This window comes from Aquarana catesbeiana, unplaced genomic scaffold (assembly GCF_042186555.1).
Source record: "Aquarana catesbeiana isolate 2022-GZ unplaced genomic scaffold, ASM4218655v1 unanchor211, whole genome shotgun sequence".
Classification (NCBI taxonomy): domain Eukaryota; kingdom Metazoa; phylum Chordata; class Amphibia; order Anura; family Ranidae; genus Aquarana; species Aquarana catesbeiana.
Window position 1 is genome coordinate 15663 of NW_027362637.1, and position 18249 is coordinate 33911.

Sequence of the window (18249 nt, forward strand, 5' to 3'; positions counted from 1 at the left end):
TGCCCCCATAGCAAGCTGCTTGCTATGGGGGGCATCGGCAGGGAGGAGGAGCCAGGAGTACCGACAGGGACCTAAGAAGAGGAGGATCAGGGCTGCCCTGTGCAAAACCATTACACAAAGCAGGCAAGTATATATATGCCCTATTTAACCTATGTATAGTTTATTATTCTCCCTGTTCTCAAAACTAAACGTCTTACATACACTTCACATTTACCTAGCTATTACCTTTTCTTAACTTTCAATATATCCAATCACCAGGTTTTCTATGTGCCCCCTGTAAGCATAAGTACGGTGCAGTCTGTCCTTCCCTCGTCCAGGGGTCCTCTACCGCGCCTCCCCTGGGTGTTTGTTGTTCAGGTATGTTCGGAATCCTGGGGTTACACCAGGGTTACCTCCCTGTGTGAGATTGTCCAGCCATTACACTCCAACATCTAGCAATGTCTACAATAGTTTATATTCCAATGTTCTTGTTTGTTCACATGATGTTTTTGTATTTCTATGTATAGATTCTTTTACATTGCAAAAAGCTCTTGTTCCCTGAGGAAGCCAATGCCTTGGCGAAACATGTAGGAAACTGAGCCCTTGCTTCAAAGGCCGTCTCCATCTGGCCCACCCTACTGCACTTGGGTCACACGCAATATACCGTATTTATCGGCGTATAACACGCACTATTTTCCCCTTAAAATCAGGGGAAAGTCGTGGGTGCGTGTTATACGCCGATCCCCGCTATTGCTATGTGAATGTCGGTGATCGCCGCCGACATTCACATAGCGAGTAGTTTTAAATATGGCGCCGCGGAGTTCGGAGGGACTCGGCGGTGCTGAAAGAGCGCCGCCGAAATCACAGAGCCGAGATACACATACCCGAGTGTATTTGGCTCTTTCCGGCGCCGCTCACAGTCACGCCCAGTCCCGCCATCGGACCTGTGTTATGTCCATCATAGGGCGGGACTGGGAGCGGCGCCGGAAAGAGCCGAATACACTCGGGTATGTGTATCTCGGCGGCGTTCGTTCAGTTCCGCCGGCGCCGAGTCCCTCCGAACTCCGCGGCGCCATATTTAAAACTACTAGCATGTGTATGGCGGCGGCAGGCGGTAGACATGGACACTGGGGACAAGGCTGCACTGACACTGAAAAGGCTGCAATGACACTAACAAGGCTGCAGATGAACATTGATGGGCATTTTAATGTAAGTTTCTACACCGCACCGATGCCTTATCCTTACAGGGGGCACATAGAAAACCTGGCGATTGAATATATTGAAAGTTAAGAAAAGGTAATAGCTAGGTAAATGTGAATTGTATGTAAGACGTTTAGTTTTGAGAACAGGGAGAATAATAAACTATACATAGGTTAAATAGGGCATATATATACTTGCCTGCTTTGTGTAATGGTTTTGCACAGAGCAGCCCTGATCCTCCTCTTCTTAGGTCCCTGTCGGTACTCCTGGCTCCTCCTCCCTGCCGATGCCCCCCATAGCAAGCAGCTTGCTATGGGGGCACTTGTGCATGCTCACTCCTTAGCTGTCTCAGGCCTGCCCCTTACTCACTGGCTGTGACTGACAGCAGCAGGAGCCAATGGAGCCTGTGTCTGAGCCAATGAGGAGAGAGCGAGAGACAGCCTCTGCACATTGCTGGATCGAGATCAGGCTCAGGGTATATATTTAGGAGGGACTGGGGAGCTGGGCAAAGAGGTTTTTTTTTACCTTAATGCAGAGAAAAAACCTTCAGGCTTTAGAACTACTTTAACCATCTTATGTATCATAGTAAATATTAGTGAACTGTGCCACAAAATTAGTTCTAATAAGTGCAGTAAGAAAAATGTGATGAACTGCGCACCCTACTTTTTAACAAAACATGTACATCATAAAGTGCAAAATAAGAGCAATATCATGAATGACCACTAGATGTCCCTAGCGGATTAATTACCATAAAGTGAACGCACAAAATATACATTAATTTTCCTTGCTAAAGAATCTGAGGGTAAAGGTGATGGACTGGCCAAGCATGTCTCCAGACCTAAACCCTATTAAGCATCTGTGGGACATCCTCAAATGGAAGGTGGAGGAGCGCAAGGTCTATAACATCCACCAGCTCTGTGATGTCGTCATGGAGGAGTGGAAGAGGACTCCACCAAAGCTTCACAGGTTGCCACTGGAGTCCATTCCCAAGAGGATTAAGGCAGTGCTGGAAAATAATGGTGGCCACACAAAATATTGACACTTTGGGAGCAATTTGGGTGTACTCACTTTTGTTGCCAGTGGTTTAGACATTAACCACTTCAGCCCTGGAAGGATTTGCCCCCTTCCTGACCAGTGTAGCTTTAACTGACAATTGCACGGTCGTGCGACATTGTACCCAAACAAAATTTATGTCCTTTTTTCCCCACAAATTGAGCTTTCTTTTGCTGGTATTTGATCACCTCCTGCAGTTTTTATTTTTTGCACTATAAACAAAAAAAGAGCGACAATTTTGCAAAAAACACAATATTTTGTGGTTTTTGCTATAATAAATATCCCAATTTAAAAAAAAAAAAAAAAAAAACGATTTTTTTGCTCAGTGTAGGCCGATATGTATGGGCACATGTTGCTCTATCCCAATGGGCACACATCACTCTATCCTAATGGGCACGTCACTTTATTCCAATGGGCACATGTCACTCTATCCTAATGGGCACGTCATTTTAGTCTAAGGGCACTCGTCACTTTGTGAATCGATCGAGTATATTTTATGAATTTATTGATTTTTATTCACAAATTAAATTTCCAATCAGAGCCTAGCGCTGCTCAGGGCAGCTATCATTTTTTGGGCCCCTTACACAGCTTTAGGCCTTAACCCCCCTGTACATTTGTCAGCTAATCTCTGCCCATCTCTTGGATCATACCCAGGGATTGCATAGGAAGTGCTGGAGATGGGCGGAGTTCTTACAGAGCCACGCCCCCATCCTGTTATTTTTCTCTTTGTGTATTCACCATGATAGACTCTCCAGGGGGCGCTCACGTGCCTCCTTATAAGGATGTGGCCCCTCCCACATGACATCACAGGCCAATGGTAAGAAGTTGCAGCCTGCAGGGGAGTGTCAGCAGTAGTGTGTGCTCGGTGCTCAGGAGAGGACGTGTGACGGAGAGCTCCAGAGCAGCTTAGCTCAGTGAGTCACAGAGATTATCATCATTATATCATCCTATTTATTGTTCTCTATAACTACATATCTATTATCATTTCAAAAAGTAGATAATAAATATTAATAGATGATGATAATCTTGTATTATTTTTATTATCTATTATTAGCTTCTTTCAAGCCACCCTATAATATATAAAATTACCCTTTCACCTCCCCCTCCCCCAACCAGTGCTGCCTGTCTGTTTTCCCTCTTACCTGCTGCAGCCGGCAATACCTGAGTCCCCCATCCAGGTCCTTTATTGCCACCAGTTGTTGTACAAGGAGGGCTGCTAATCCAGCTTTGCCATGGCACCCCAAGTCCTCCGCTCCTCTGCCGCCCCCCTGTGGTGATGTCAGTCCTTTCTCACTCCTGAGAGGACCCCAGCGGTGGATGTACCACAGGGATTGTCCATGTCACTGCCCAACCAAGGACCCTCAAACAGGACATGAACAGAATAGGAGGCACCGGACTGTGGTGTCACGTGTGAAAAAAAAAGCCATTTAGATGTTTTGTTTCTTTTGCTTTGTATTCTTTTTATTAGGAATTTTTGCCATAACATCACAGAAAGGAATAGGAAATGCAATAGTTGTACATGACAATTGTTGGTGAGAAATCCAAGTTCTGTCTCTACTGGTGCAGTTCCCCAAAGCAACCAATCACAGTCCATGACTTCTTCTGACCATCAACCAATCACAGTCCATGACTTCTTCTGACCATCAACCAATCACAGTCAATGACTTCTGACCATCAACCAATCACAGTCAATGACTTCTGACCATCAACCAATCACAGTCAATGACTTCTGACCATCAACCAATCACAGTCCATGACCTCTTCTGACCATCAACCAATCACAGTCCATGACCTCTTCTGACCATCAACCAATCACAGTCCATGACCTCTTCTGACCATCAACCAATCACAGTCCATGACCTCTTCTGACCATCAGTCCCCACAGACACACACAGTCCCAGATCTCTCCTCACTAGCCCCCCATCATTTCCTGCTAGTGCATAAAGTGCCCAGCTTATCTGGCCATCATTCTTCAGCTATCTGTCCCCAACAGTCCCTGTCTATTTTGCTTATTAGCCCCTTAACACAGACCCCGATCTCCTGGGATGGTCAGTCCCTATACACACACTCCATTATTTGTCAGTCCACATTCAAGTCCCCCATCTTCCCCTTTAGTTCCTATAGGCTAAGATAGGATGAGGAAACAGGGACTATCAGTTCCCCCATAAACATGGTACTCCCATCCCCTCTACCAGTCCCTGTCCCCTCTTTCTGTCACTGTGCACAAACAGTGCTGTCTCCTCTAGCAGTCTCTACAGACACACAGTCCTGTACACACATGCTCCCCTGCCTTCTCTGAGTGCCTGTTCACACAGTCCCTGTACACAATGTGCCTGTCTTCCTCTCTCTGGGTCCCCAGTCTCATCTACTAGTCCCAGTCCCTGTTGCCTCTCCCAGTCCTCATCTCTTCTCTCAGTTCCCTGTGTTGGTCCCTGGTCCCCTCTCTTGGTCTCTAAGCTCCTCTCTTGCTGTCCCCAGTTTCCCTTCTCTCAGGCCTTGTCTCCTCTTTCTTGGTCCTTTCTGTTAGTCCCTGGTCTCCTCCCTCTCTTGTTCCTTGGTCACCATGCCCCTCTCTCAGGCCTTGTCTTCCCTTTCTTGGCCCCCAGTTTCTCATCTCTCTGTCCCTGGTCTCCTCCTTCTCAGTCCCAGTTGTTCTCTCTCAGTCCTTTTATCCTCTTGCTTTGTCCCCAGTACCCCCTCAGTCCCTGATCTCCTACCTTTTGGTCCCTGATCTCTACCTCTCAGTCCTTGTCTCCACCCTCTGTCAGTCCCCGGTCTTCCTTCTCTCAGTCCCTGTCTCCACTCTCTCTCAGTCCCCGGTCTTCTCTCTCAGTCCTAGTCTCCACTCTCTCTCAGTCCCCGGTCTTCTCTCTCTCAGTCCTTGTCTCCACTCTCCATCAGTCCCCGGTCTTCATTCTCACGGTCCTTGTCTCCAGTCTCTGTCAGTCCCCGGGCTTCCCTCTCACAGTTCTTGTCTCCACTCTCTCTCAGTTCCCAGCTTTCCCTCTCTCAGTCCTTGTCTCCACTCTCCATCAGTCCCCGGTCTTCATTCTCACGGTCCTTGTCTCCAGTCTCTGTCAGTCCCTGGGCTTCCCTCTCTCAGTCCTTGTCTCCAATCTGTCAACTTAACCCGCTCAAATCTCAGTGTCATGTTAGTGAAAGAAACCTGGAGTTTGCAGCTGGATGTTGGTTTGCACCTGGAACCCACCCGGAGCTGGACGCCACCAGTTGGGCCAGAATAAGAAGCACTGAATTTATCTTATTTCATATTTAGTTAGAGTGTGAGCTTTTGTAAAGCTGGATGATTGTTTAAAGGCTTTGTACTATTCCTTTCCATTCCTGGCGGGGACATGTCTCCGATCTCTATGAGAACTTACCTGTCTAGGTCTGTGTGAAGACAGGAAAGGACACTGCCTTTTAATTGGTAGGCTAGTAAGGGACAAATGTATGTGCATCCATCTGCATTAGAGGATCAGTAGGTGAGAATATGTGTGGAAGATCGGTGGCAATACCCCTAGTGTCTCTACAGATCTAATCAGGTAATAGACACAACCTGGGGGACTCTTTACATCTTTTACACTTCACCTGCGTTATTCCAGGCTAATGTGGATGAATTTATATGGAAGAGTGCTCAACAATGATCAAAGAAGGGGAAAATGTGTAAGGAGTTGTAAAGGCAGAAGGTTTTTTATCCTAATGCATTCTGTGCATTAACCACTTGCTTACTGGGCACTTAACCGATTGCCGTCCAGCCACCTTCATTATACTGCGGCAGGTCGGCACGATCCCGCGAACCGTCGTAGCTATACGTCGGTCCATTTAAGCGGAATAGCAGGCACGCGTGTGCTTCATCGCGGGGGTGCCGATGCTCATGACCGCCGGCGGCGAGCGATAGCGGGCAAGAGAGGCAGAACAGGGACGTGTGTGTGTGTGTAGACACACACATCCCTGTTCTGTGAGGAGAGACAGATCGTGAGTTCTTAATAGCTAGGAATCACAATCTCTCATTTCCTCTAGGTTAATCCCCTCCCCCCACACTTAGAAACACACACAGGGAACACAATTAACCCCTTGATCGCCCCCTAGTGTTAACCCCTTCCCTGCCAGTGACATTTTTACAGTAATCAGTGCATTTTTATAGCACTGATCGCTGTATAAACGCCAATGGTCCCAAAAATGTGTCAAAAGTGTCCGATGTGCCCGCCATAATGTCACAGTCCCGATAAAAATCGCAGATCGCCGCCATTACTAGTAAAAAAAAAAATAATAATAAAAATGCCATAAATCTATCCCCTATTTTGTCGATGCTATAACTTTTGCGCAAACCAATCAATATACGCTTATTGTGATTTTTATTACCAAAAATATGTAGAAGAATACATATTGATTCTAAACTGAGAAAAAAATTTGCTTTTTTTTAAAAAATAAAATGGGGATATTTATTATAGCAAAAAAGTACAAAATATTGTTTTTTTTTCAAAATTGTCGCTCTTTTTTTTGTTTATAGCGCAAAAAATAAAACACCGCAGAGATGATCAAATACCACCAAAAGAAAGCTCTATTTGTGGGGGAAAAAAAAAAGGACGTCAATTTTGTTTGGGTGCAGCGCGGCACGACCACGCAATTGTCAGTTTAAGCGACGCAGTGCCGAATCGCAAAAAATTCAGCAGCCAAATCTTCCGGGGCTGAAGTGGTTAAAGGGGTTGTAAACCCTCGTGTTTTCTCACTCTAATGCAGCCTATGCATTAAGGTGAAAAAACATCTGGCAGTGACCGCCCCCCTCCCCCCGTTTTACTTACGTGAGCCCTGGAATTTCACCCGCCGCTCTCTTCCTCTGCCTGGGGTTCTCGGCTCTTGATTGGATAGAATGATAGCAGTGCAGCTATTGGCTCCCACTGCCGTCAATCAAATCCAATCAAAATCCAATGACGCGGAAACCTAAGTTCGGCATTCGTGTCTATGGACGCAAATGCTGGCCTCGGGAGCATGCCCGCAAGGTAACCCCTCCGGGAGAGCGCTTCTCCTAGGGAGTTATCAGATGTGGGGAGGAGCCGCGAGAGCAGCAGAGGCACCCCAGAAAACGAGGTTCGGGGCCACACTGTGCAAAACGAGCTGCACAGTGGAGGTAAGTTTTTTTTTTGTTTTTTTTAAATAAAAAAAAAAAAATATATATCAGAGCCTTTACAATCACTTTAAAACCCCTTCCTGCCCAGGCCAATTTTCAGCTTTCAGCGCTGTCACACTTTGAATGACAATTGCACGGTCATGCAACACTGTATCCAAATGACATTTTTATCATTTTTCCCCCCACAAATAGAGCTTTCTTTTGGTGGTATTTAATCACTGCTGAGTTTGTTATAAAATTTTGTAAACAGTTAATTTTTCTCCTTCATTGATGTGCACTGATAGGTGACACTGATAGGTGACACTGATAGGCAGCACTGATGAGGCATTCATAGGTGGCACAGGTGGGCACTGGTTGGCATTGCTATGCACTGGCAGGCGGCACAGATACTTGGGTGATGTCTCACCCTATTGGGGACCGATGTCCCTCTGACAAAAGCCGGTGATTAGCATTTTTTTTTTCTGCTCACGCTGTTAGCGCGAGCAGAAAAAAAAAAGCTGATTACCGATCTCTTGTTTACATCACATGATCAGCTGTCATTGGCTGACAGATGATCACGTGGTAAGGGGTCGGGATCGACCCCTTACTCTGATCTGTGATCAGCCGAGTCCCATTGACTCGGCTGATCACAAAGTGCGCCACTAAACATCATTCGACTATAGAGTGGGCTGGAAGTGGTTAAGATAAAAAAAAAAAACCCTTCTGTGTGTAGCAGCCTCCCCAGCACCCCCTAATCACTTACCTGATCCCATCTCTGTCCAGCAATGTCCACAAGTGTTAGTCGTCCGGGAATCTCCTGATTGGCCGAGACACAGCAGCGGCGCCATTGGCTAACGCGGCTGTCAAACAAATTCAGTGAGCCAATCAGGGGATAGAGGGGGAGGGGCCAGGTTGGGGCTCCATGTCTAAATGGACACACAAAGCTGTGACTCAGCTCGGGTGCCCCCATAGCAAGCTCCTTGCTGTGGGGGCACTCAACAGGAGGGAGGGCCCAGGAGCAGCGAAGAGGGACCCGAGAAGAGGAGGATCTGGGCTGCTCTGTGCAAAACCAACTGCACAGAGGAGGTAACTATAACATGTTTGTTATTTTTTTTTTTTTTTTTAAAGGTAGGACTTTTCAATCACTTTTTAAATTTGTGTGCACTCGTGAAATGGCGACAAACTTCAGTACCTTTTATATTTTATTGCTCTCTCTCCGGTGTGCATGTTGATATATAACACGTATTGCAATCAATTCACGCGTAGGTGCCCCCGACACATGCGTTTATGTTCGTATATCTGGGCCTCAACACTTTTTTTGGGGGGGGGGGGGGATTTTATGTACTTGGATGTAATTTAATTTAATTTTTTTGCAAAAAAAAAAAAAAACCATAAAAATTACAATTCCCTAATGTGATAAGGGAGGGAGGGGTCACAGTATACTTTCAGGGCCCCTGACAGTGTACAGCAAAGAGAGCAAAGAGGGCCCGTTACCCCCTCAGGTATACAGAGTGATGGCTCTCTTTGCTGTACACTGTCAGGAGCCCTTACCACTACAAGGTAAGGGGCCCCCCAAACTAAGCACTGTGAGGGGCCCCTCCATCCCAGGCCTTCAATTTACCGTACACTGTCAGGGCCCCTCCTCTGTAGTCCTATAGGGTAAGGGCCCTACCACCTCAGGCCTGCAGACCGAGGGCCCCCTTTACTGTCAGGGGCCAATACACTTTAACCACTTGCCGACCAGCCGAAGCAGTTCTACTGGCACGGCTGGGCGAAACGACGTTATGTTAAGTCGCTTCGCCCTGTGGCCACTAGGGGTGCGCACCCGCTGAGCCGATGCGAGTGCCCGGCGGTCACGATCACCGCTGGGCTCCCGTGATCGCGGCTGACACACTGAGAATCGGTATCTGTGTGTGTAAACACACAGTTTCCGGTTCTCTGAGGGGAGAAGAGACTGATCGAGTATGAACAGCGATCTGTCATCTCCCCTACACAGTCTCCTCCCCCCTTCAGTTAGAATCACCTCCCAGGGAACACAATTAACCCCTTGATCGCCCCCTAGTGTTAACCCCTTTCCTGCCAGTGACATTTGTACAGTAATCAATGCATTTTTATAAAAACTCTATTCAGAGGAATGGTGCTGTTCAAATGATAAATATAACCCCTTCCCGCCGACCGTACGCAGATATGCGTACTCGGCTTTCCGGGGTTATACCGGGGATGATGCCCGCAGCTGCAGGCATCATCCCAGTACCGTTGTTTACAGCGGGCGATCGGCTACCTGGTATAACAACCGATGCGGCTAAAAGCCGCTCGGCTGTTATACCGGAGGAGCGGGAGGGGACATCCCCCCCCCGCCGCCTCCCCCCGCTGTTACCGGTCCTCCCGTGCGATCGGGAGGCCCGGTGTCCATTCGGCTGCCTTCGGCGGCTGCCTTCTCGTTGTAAACGCGGAAGCGACGTCATGACGTCACTTCCCGTTTACTCGGCTGCCAATGGCACCGAATTTAAAAAAGTACACAGTATTCAGAATCGCCGTTTTCGGCGATCTGAATACTTTGAAGTGTAAAGGAGGGATGGGGGGTCTATTAGACCCCCCATCCCTCCATAAAGAGTACCTGTCACCACCTATTACTGTCACAAGGGATGTTTACATTGCTTGTGACAGCAATAAAAGTAAAAAAAAAAAAAATTTTTTTAAACACAATTTATAAAGTACAAAAATAAATAAAATAAAATAAAAAATTTTTAAAGTGCCCCTGTCCCCGCGATCTCGCGCAGCGAAGAAAACGCATGCGGAAGTCGCGCCCGCATATGTAAACGGTGTTCAAACCACACATGTGAGGTATCGCCGCGATCATCAGAGCGAGAGCAATAATTCTAGCCCTAGACCTCCTCTGTAGCTCAAACCTGGTAACCGTAAAAAATTTTTAAAGCGTCGCCTATGGAAATTCATAGGTACCGTAGTTCGTCGCCATTCCACTAGTGCGTGCAATTATAAAGGGTGACATGTTTGGTATCTATTTACTCGGCGTAACATCATCTTTCACATTATACAAAAAAATTGGGGTAACTTTACTGTTTGGATTTTTTAAAATTCATGAAAGTGTCGTTTTTCCAAAAATTTGCGTTTAAAACACCGCTGCACAAATACCGTGTGATAAAAAATATTGCAACAATCGCCATTTTATTCTCTAGATTCTCTGCTAAAAAAATATATATAATGTTTGGGGGTTCTAAGTAATTTTCTAGCAAAAAATACGGATTTTAACTTGTAAACACCAAATTTCAAAAATAGGCTTAGTCATGAAAGGGATAAACTATATATATCCAATCCACTATAATAAAATGTTACCAGCTCTACGTATGAAGTGATAGTGTTAAAGGTATATGTAAACCTCTACACACAAAAAGATAAAAGATAAAATAAAATATGTGTACACAGCCTTGATCAACTCAAAAAATTAAAAATGGCATATGATGCAAATGAGCTTCATGAAAAAATATTAAGTGTTAGGTGCAACATAACACAATAACTTAAAGTGGTGTTCCGGACGAAATTATACTTTTTCAATAAGAATACCCCTATAATACACAAGCTTAATGTATTCTAGTAAAGTTAGTCTGTAAACTAAGGTCTGTTTTGTTAGTTTATAGCAGTAGTTTGTTATTTTATAAACTTACAGCAGGCCGTGGCCATCTTAAGTGTGGGCATCTGAAGCCAGACTGTATTTCTTCCTGGATCTCATCCTTGCAGATCTTGCACATGCTCAGTGCAGCACAAGCAGTGTAATAGGTTTCAGGTCAGGTTTCCATAGCAATGGCAGTTTCAGAGGAACTTGCCGCCCCTTCCCAGAAGGCATTGCAAAACAGGAAATGATGCGATGGGCCGCAGCCAGGGAGGAGGAAGTGAACAATGAATACAGCAGATATACAGTAGGTGCTGAGAAAAAAAAATAAAAAAATATCCAATTTGTTTACAGTGCACAGTTTAGTGAGGGATGCTGAAGAGTTGTAAAAGTGGGTGGAACTCCACTTTAAAAGATAGAAATATAATGTGTGAACATGAAAAATAAATAAATACATTAAAAAGGAGGGCACATTAAAAAAAAAAAAAAAAAATTTAAAAGTCAGCAGCTACAAATACTGCAGCTGCTGACTTTTAATTGGACACTTACCTGTCCCAGGGTCCAGCGATGCGGGGATCGAAGCCCCACTCGTCTCCCCCTCCGTTCGGTGGCGCCGGCATTGCAACTGTGGGCGCCGGGCTGTGGCTTCACAGCCGGGCACCCACTGCGCATGAGCGAGTGGCGCCGCATGCCGTGATTGGCCGCTCAGTCACCTGGGACCTGTAATGGGTCCCAGATGATTGACAAGAGGAAGGGAGCAGAGCTGAGCCCTTCCTGTGCCGAGGGGGAAGTGATGTCACCAGCCCAGGCACTGAAGAGGCAGACTACGAGGGACCCCCTAGCAACAGGCATTTAGAGGTGAGTTAAAAAAAAAAAAAAAAAAAGTTTCCAAATGTTTTTTTTAGGAATTTTCATGCATTTTTCTTTTTTTTGGGTGGAACACCACTTTAAAAAACAACGATTAGTGATAGAGAGATAGAGATTATATATATATATACACATATATACACACACACACACACACACACACACACACACTCGAATGAGCAAACAAAAATATATATATAAAAAAAAAAAAAACACAAAAGATAAAAACACAGTGCTAATCTGCACAAAAAATAATAAGTAATAAAGTGACAAGTGCTAATCCAAAGTGATAAGTCCCAAAAGTATATAGTGAACATATGTGTATATTAATACACTATCAGAAAACAGTCTGTGAAAAGTGATCCATGGAAAAAGATGAATAGTGAAAAAATAGGTGAATTTTCAGTGATCCCCACTTTCATCTGTATCACCCTATTGTGCTTGCACTCACCGGAGCGCCCCACCCCTACAGGGGTAACAGGCGTAGTGGATATGTTCCAATGGTGTTGTCCCCCTCTTGTATGAGGTGTCCCCTCGAATCCGTGCAGCTGTATTCCACCTCTCCAGAAGCGGCATTAAGGATCTCCACCGACGGGCGTTCCCATATATAAAAGGTAAAAGGATGAGCCTTATAGCGTGAATCTGTGGAACCAAAGTGGTACTTTATTAAAAGAATTCTCATATAAAGTTTAAAAAGGAGCTACAATGCTCCATGCTGTAAACAAAGTAGCACTTCCGCGATCGCCGGCGTAGTGAGGACGTGCGTTCCACAGTGGAACGCACCTCCTCACCACGCCGGCGATCGCGGAAGTGCTACAATATATATTTTTTTGTGTCTATATATATAATTTTTGGCACGGAACACTTATCCTTAATACATGAGATAGATAAATCTATATATCTATTTTATTTATTTTTTAAATTATTTATTTATTTTGGGTAGTTTAAACACTAAGGGTCCTTTCACACTGGGGCGGCGTCGGCGGTAAAGCGCCGCTATTGTAAGCGGCACTTTACCGTCGGTATTCGGCCGCTAGTGGGGCGGTTTTACCCCCCCCTGGCGGCCGAGAAAGGGTTTAAAACCACCTCTGCAGAGGTGGCTTTGCCGGTGGTATAGCTGCGCTGTCCCAATGATTTCAATGGGCAGGAGCGGTGAAGAAGCGGTATACACTCCGCTCCTTCACCGCTCTGAAGATGCTGCTAGCAGGACTTTTTTTTCCCGTCCTGCTAGAGCATCGCTCCAGTGTGAAAGCCCTCGGGGGCCCTCGGGGGCCCTAATAGTTGTTTTTTAATGTATTTATTTTTCATGTTCACACATTATTATATTTCTATCTTTTAAGTTATTGTGTTATGTTGCACCTAACACTTAATATTTTTTCATGAAGCTCATTTGCATCATATGCCATTTTTAATTTAATTTAATTTTATCTTTATCTTTTTGTGTAGAGGTTTACATATACCTTTAACACGGTTTCACTTCATACGTAGAGCTGGTAACATTTATTATGGTGGATTGGATATATAGTTTATATTTATCATTTGAACAGCGCCATTCCCCTGGATAGAGTTTTTATTTTTCTAGGACCCCACTTAGGTGGTGTTCTTAATTAGGGGGGCTGCAGTTCTCCTTTCCCTAAGCGCGGATTTTTTTGATCGCTGTATAAATGCCAATGGTCCCAAAAATGTGTCAAAATTGTCCGATGTGTCCGCCATAATGTCGCATAGGTTCAAAGTAGTCCCCTTGTATAACAATGCAGAATTCTTTTCAGGATGCTGTGCAATATCTTTGCCACGGAGCGCTGGATGTCTGCAATGTCATTAAATCTGTGTCCGAATTTCGATCCATGTAAGGGCAAGCTGACTGTACCGAGGTTGACCTTTCGATCAACTTGGGTACAACCAGCATGTCAGATTTTTCTACATACAGGTACTGTCAGGCGGATGTAACCACTAGCAGTAACCATTGTATTCTGTCAGACGAGAATGCAGAATACAATAGTGTACCGGAGGCATTTCCCCATCAACACTGCGTTCATGGGGGAATTGAGCGATTTTCTTTTCTTTCTTTTAGCCATGCTGGAAGGAAAGAAAATTGTATCATTATGACTAGCATAATTCCAACCAATATTATTCTAGTTTTAAATAAGGACATGGAAAGGTTAGAACTTCTATTACGTTTTTCATGCTGCATCTGACCCCACTGGGGACACTTTCCTTAATATGTGTCTTGGGGACACCGCTTTGAAATCAGGTCATGAAATGTCAACACACCAGAATAGGAAAGCACACACCAAAAAAAAAAAAACCCAAAAAAAACAAACAAACTATGCTTTCCACTGAAGTTTGCAACCAATCATATTTGTTAGTAAATGTGACATGGAATCTATCTGGTTATTGTGATATAACAGATGCAGTTCTACAAATGTCAAACATCTACCACGTTTTTACTGTTAAAAAGGAAACTCTGTAGTCTGCCATGTACATTTGATAAGCATCACGTCTTTGGGTGACAAACAAAAAAAGTTGATAAAATGCCAGAAAGAAATGTTAACTTTTTGTCACCAGCGATGATAAACCAGTGCCAGGGCTCACATATTTGAAGTCACAATCCATAGAAAATCCAGCACATTTGTACCTTATCCAATATACAAAAGAAAAGCCAAATTAGGCTGTCTCCAAACTGGGACCCTTATCTATGGAATGGCAGAGGGGCTGCAATAAAAGTGCTCTGTTAGGCCAAAAGAGATTAGCTGAGCAGCATTTTGGGAAACGTACGCCATTGATCAATAATAATTTCTTCTCTCATTATCACATCATATATACAGCACAACACAATTCCGGTCAGCACTGAAAGAAATATTCATATTCATGCAGTGCAGCAGTCCTTATAAACAAGCTTTAGAATATTCTCCCCACACTCTCTGCTTAAAGCCACCACCCACCTCCTCACCACACACATATTCTTTAAAAAAAGACCCTTAACCACTTCGCGCCCGCACTATAGCCGAAAGACGGCTGCAGCGCGGACGCTATTTGCCGGGCGGCCGTCCCTGCACGTCCTGTTTACAGCCAGTCACAGATCGCTGAAAACGGCCAATCATAGTGGCCGTTTTCAGCGTGATCGGCGGTGCCAATGAGAGACGATCTCGTATGTAAACATACGAGATCATCTCTCATCGCCGGTGTTCTGCGGCTCTCCCTCCTCACACAGAGACAGAGCTGCGGCGGTAAGTAAAAAAAAAAAAAATCTTCATTTTGCAAAGAATTGTGGGAAAAAATGACAACATCAAAAACCTCACCGTGCCTCTTACTAAATACCTTGGAATGTCTACTTTCAAAAAAAGGGGTCTTTGTACTTTCCTGACTTGTTCGGGTCGCAAGAAATGAGATAGGCCGTCAGTGCATCAAGTGTGATCAATTTTTTATGATTTGCACCATAACTTGTAGACTCTCTAACTTTTACACGGACCAAATAATATCCATTCATTTGGGTTATTTTTACCAAAGATATGTAGCAGTATAAATTGTGGCCAAAATTTATGAAGAAAAATTAATAATTTGCTAAATTTTATCACAGAAAAATTTGTTTTTTTTTTCAAAATTTTCGGTCTTTTTTCATTTATAGCGCACAAAATAAAAAACCCAGGAGGTGATCAAATACCACCAAAAGAAAGCTCTATTTGTATGAAAAAAAGGACAAAAAATTAATTTGGTTACAGTATTACATGACTGAGTAATTGTCATTCAAAGTGTGACAGCGCTGAAAGCTGAAAATTGGTCTGGGCAGGAGGGGGGTTTAAGTGCCCAGTTGTCAAGTGGTTAAATCTAGGGTGGCACACAAGGCAGAATTTATGTAATGACATAAAAGCGCCATTCTGTGCAGGTGTAATAAGAGCCCATGATGACGCACCCTTAGGCTGGGTTCACATATGTGCAAATTGGATACAGTTTTCACCTCATCCAATTCACATGACAGGCGAGTGAGCGGCTCTCTATGCAGCCAGGTCACACAGGTCTGGGGTGGCCGCAGTCCGCATACAAAAAGGGTCCTGTGCGTTTTTTGGTCTGGTTCAGGTGCGAATTCAGGTAGAAATTCAGACCTGATTTGCACCTGAACCAGTGAACAGACACGTCCAGACCCCACAAGCAAACATGCGGCCGCACATATGTGAACTCAGCCTCAGGGGTTGTACCTTTGACAGCCTGGGCTCAGAGGGTTGAATGATGCTCCGTGTCATTTTTCATACAAATAAAGCACTATTAGTTAAAGCTCCAAAAAACACTTTACTACTGGACACTTTTCACCAGACTCTAATCTATCGGGGGTCTGTAAGTGGTGGGTGCTGATATAAGGGGACTCTGATATAATGGGGGTCTCTAATGGGGGGTGCTGACTGCTGATCTAATGGTTGGTCAGCAAGCATTAAATTGGCAGTCAGCACCCCCCATTAGTATCTTATTAGAGTCCTCTTAGATCAACACCAGTGGGGACTATAGTGTGAATGAGCCCCCTGTAGTGATCAGCGCTCCTCCCTACAGAGTATCCCCCATTAGATTAGTGTCCCTTTATATTAGCAGCATAGACTCACCCCCTCCCTTTATATTAGCAGCATAGACCTCCCCTGGGGTGACAGTCCCATCCCCCCCTTAGAGACCCTTCTAGCTCTGAGTCCCTTACATATCAGACAGTGCCCCTGCCCCCCCCCCCCCCCACTTTATATTAGCAGCATAATCAGTGGCAGTCCATAATGGCGCCGCCACCTCTCTCAAGCCCCCCCCCCCTCTATCACCAATAGATAGATTCATGCAATGCATGAATCTATCCATAGCCGCCGCTGCCATCCCCTATTCAGGCGCCTGGCCCCTTTTCGGGCGCAGGGCGCCTGAATTACAGCGGCATTGGTGTGTTTTTGAAGCACCTGTTTAGAGCCATAGGATCTAATAGGCGTTGCAGGTCACTCAGCTGTGTTAGAAAAGTTAATGAATATTCGCTTTCCTAACACTAAACCGCCTCTCCGCCAATCAGGTGCTCGGGTCTGTTACTTGTCACCTGATTGGCTGAAACGACAGGCGCCGCTATTGGACGCCTATCAGGAGGAGGGGACGGGAGATGAGGACGGCAGGAGACGCGCGCAGGACCCCGCTCGTCGCTGTCACCCGCTGCCCCACCAAGACAGGGTAAGTGGCGGGCAGACAGCGAGTGGATGGGGGGGGGTCACACTGGGGGGCACTGATGGGCACGCTGGCAGCATTTAATGGGCACACTGGCAGCATATGATGGCACAGTGGCGGCAAGTGATTTTTTTTTTTACATTTTTTTGCGTCGTCCCCCCCAGCAAAAATTTCGAGCCACTGAGCATAATAGACCTCCCCTGGGTGACGGTCATCCCACCCCACTCAGAGACCCTGCTAGCTCTATATCCCTTAAGTATCAGACATTGCCTGCCTGCCTCCACCCTCTACAGAGCAAGAAAAATCTCCCTTACCTTTCAGGAGCCGCTGTAAAGATGTGTGTGCGAAGTGGGGGCGGAGTCTAACACCACGCTCTCTCACTCATCGCGTCCCTGGTTGCTAGGAGACCAGACAGTTCCATTCACTGTCTATGGCTGGCATCGGCGCCGGTGGGTGGGAGAGAGAGCGCAGCCACAGACAGGGCAGTATGAGCCGGGCGGCTGCTGCAGGACATTGGCCACTGGAGCGGGAAGAAGAGGGGCCGGGAGAACATAGACCACGCCTGCTGGTGAGAGGCGGGGCCGCGAGCTGATAGACAGCAGAAATGAAGGGCGGAGCCTGTCACAGAGACCGCCAATCAGGTGCAAGCGCGCGGCGAGAGGGCGTTAGCTTACTGCGTCACTGACGGAGCTTCAGTCTGAGAGTAGCCAGCTAGATGAGCGACGCTATTCGCCTGTTCTCCGTCACGCCCACTTGATGTCTTCCTAAAGGTACGCCTTTGGCCGGTAAGAGGGCGGAGATTGTAAGTAGGGTATTTAGGGAGATAGGGGGCGGGGATTTACTGAAGCCGAGTCAGACATTTATACTAAGGGATCAAGGAAACTTATCATGGGCGGATCTAGGTCGGCTGCGCCCCTTTCATCGCAGATTTCAATTGCACCTCCCACCTACAACCCTTCTCCACTCCTGACGCTGCGGAGGAGGAATTTAATTTGACGCCGGTGTTGAGATATAGGTGTCAATAGACGTCTAAGGGGCGGAGTCTTGTAAGAGTCAGACGCCCCCAGGCTGTTGTCATGGTTACAGACGCCAGGTGTTTGCCGGGGTGGGCTCTCCTCTCCAGCTCCTCCCAACGGTCACGCAATACATTGAATGGGCGGCGCGGGCTCAAGGGGCAGCCCAGCTGTCCTATTTTAAGTCCCGTCCATTAGTATCTGACGGACTACAAAAGCCGGCTGTATCGGCC

General features: G+C 45.9%; 2 long non-coding RNA genes across 2 annotated transcripts in view; one reads left to right on the forward strand and one right to left on the reverse strand.

The window, feature by feature from the left end:
* The window catches only part of LOC141121500 (uncharacterized), a 1788704-nt gene that overhangs the window by 15662 nt on the left and 1754793 nt on the right, over positions 1 to 18249 (forward strand). The gene's annotated exons all lie outside the window — the stretch shown is intronic.
* Positions 10680 to 17764, reverse strand: LOC141121513 (uncharacterized). Its single transcript, XR_012240580.1, has 3 exons — positions 17318 to 17764; positions 12283 to 12473; positions 10680 to 11278 (listed from the first exon to the last, which is right to left on the reverse strand). It is a non-coding gene; the product is annotated as an uncharacterized lncRNA (long non-coding RNA).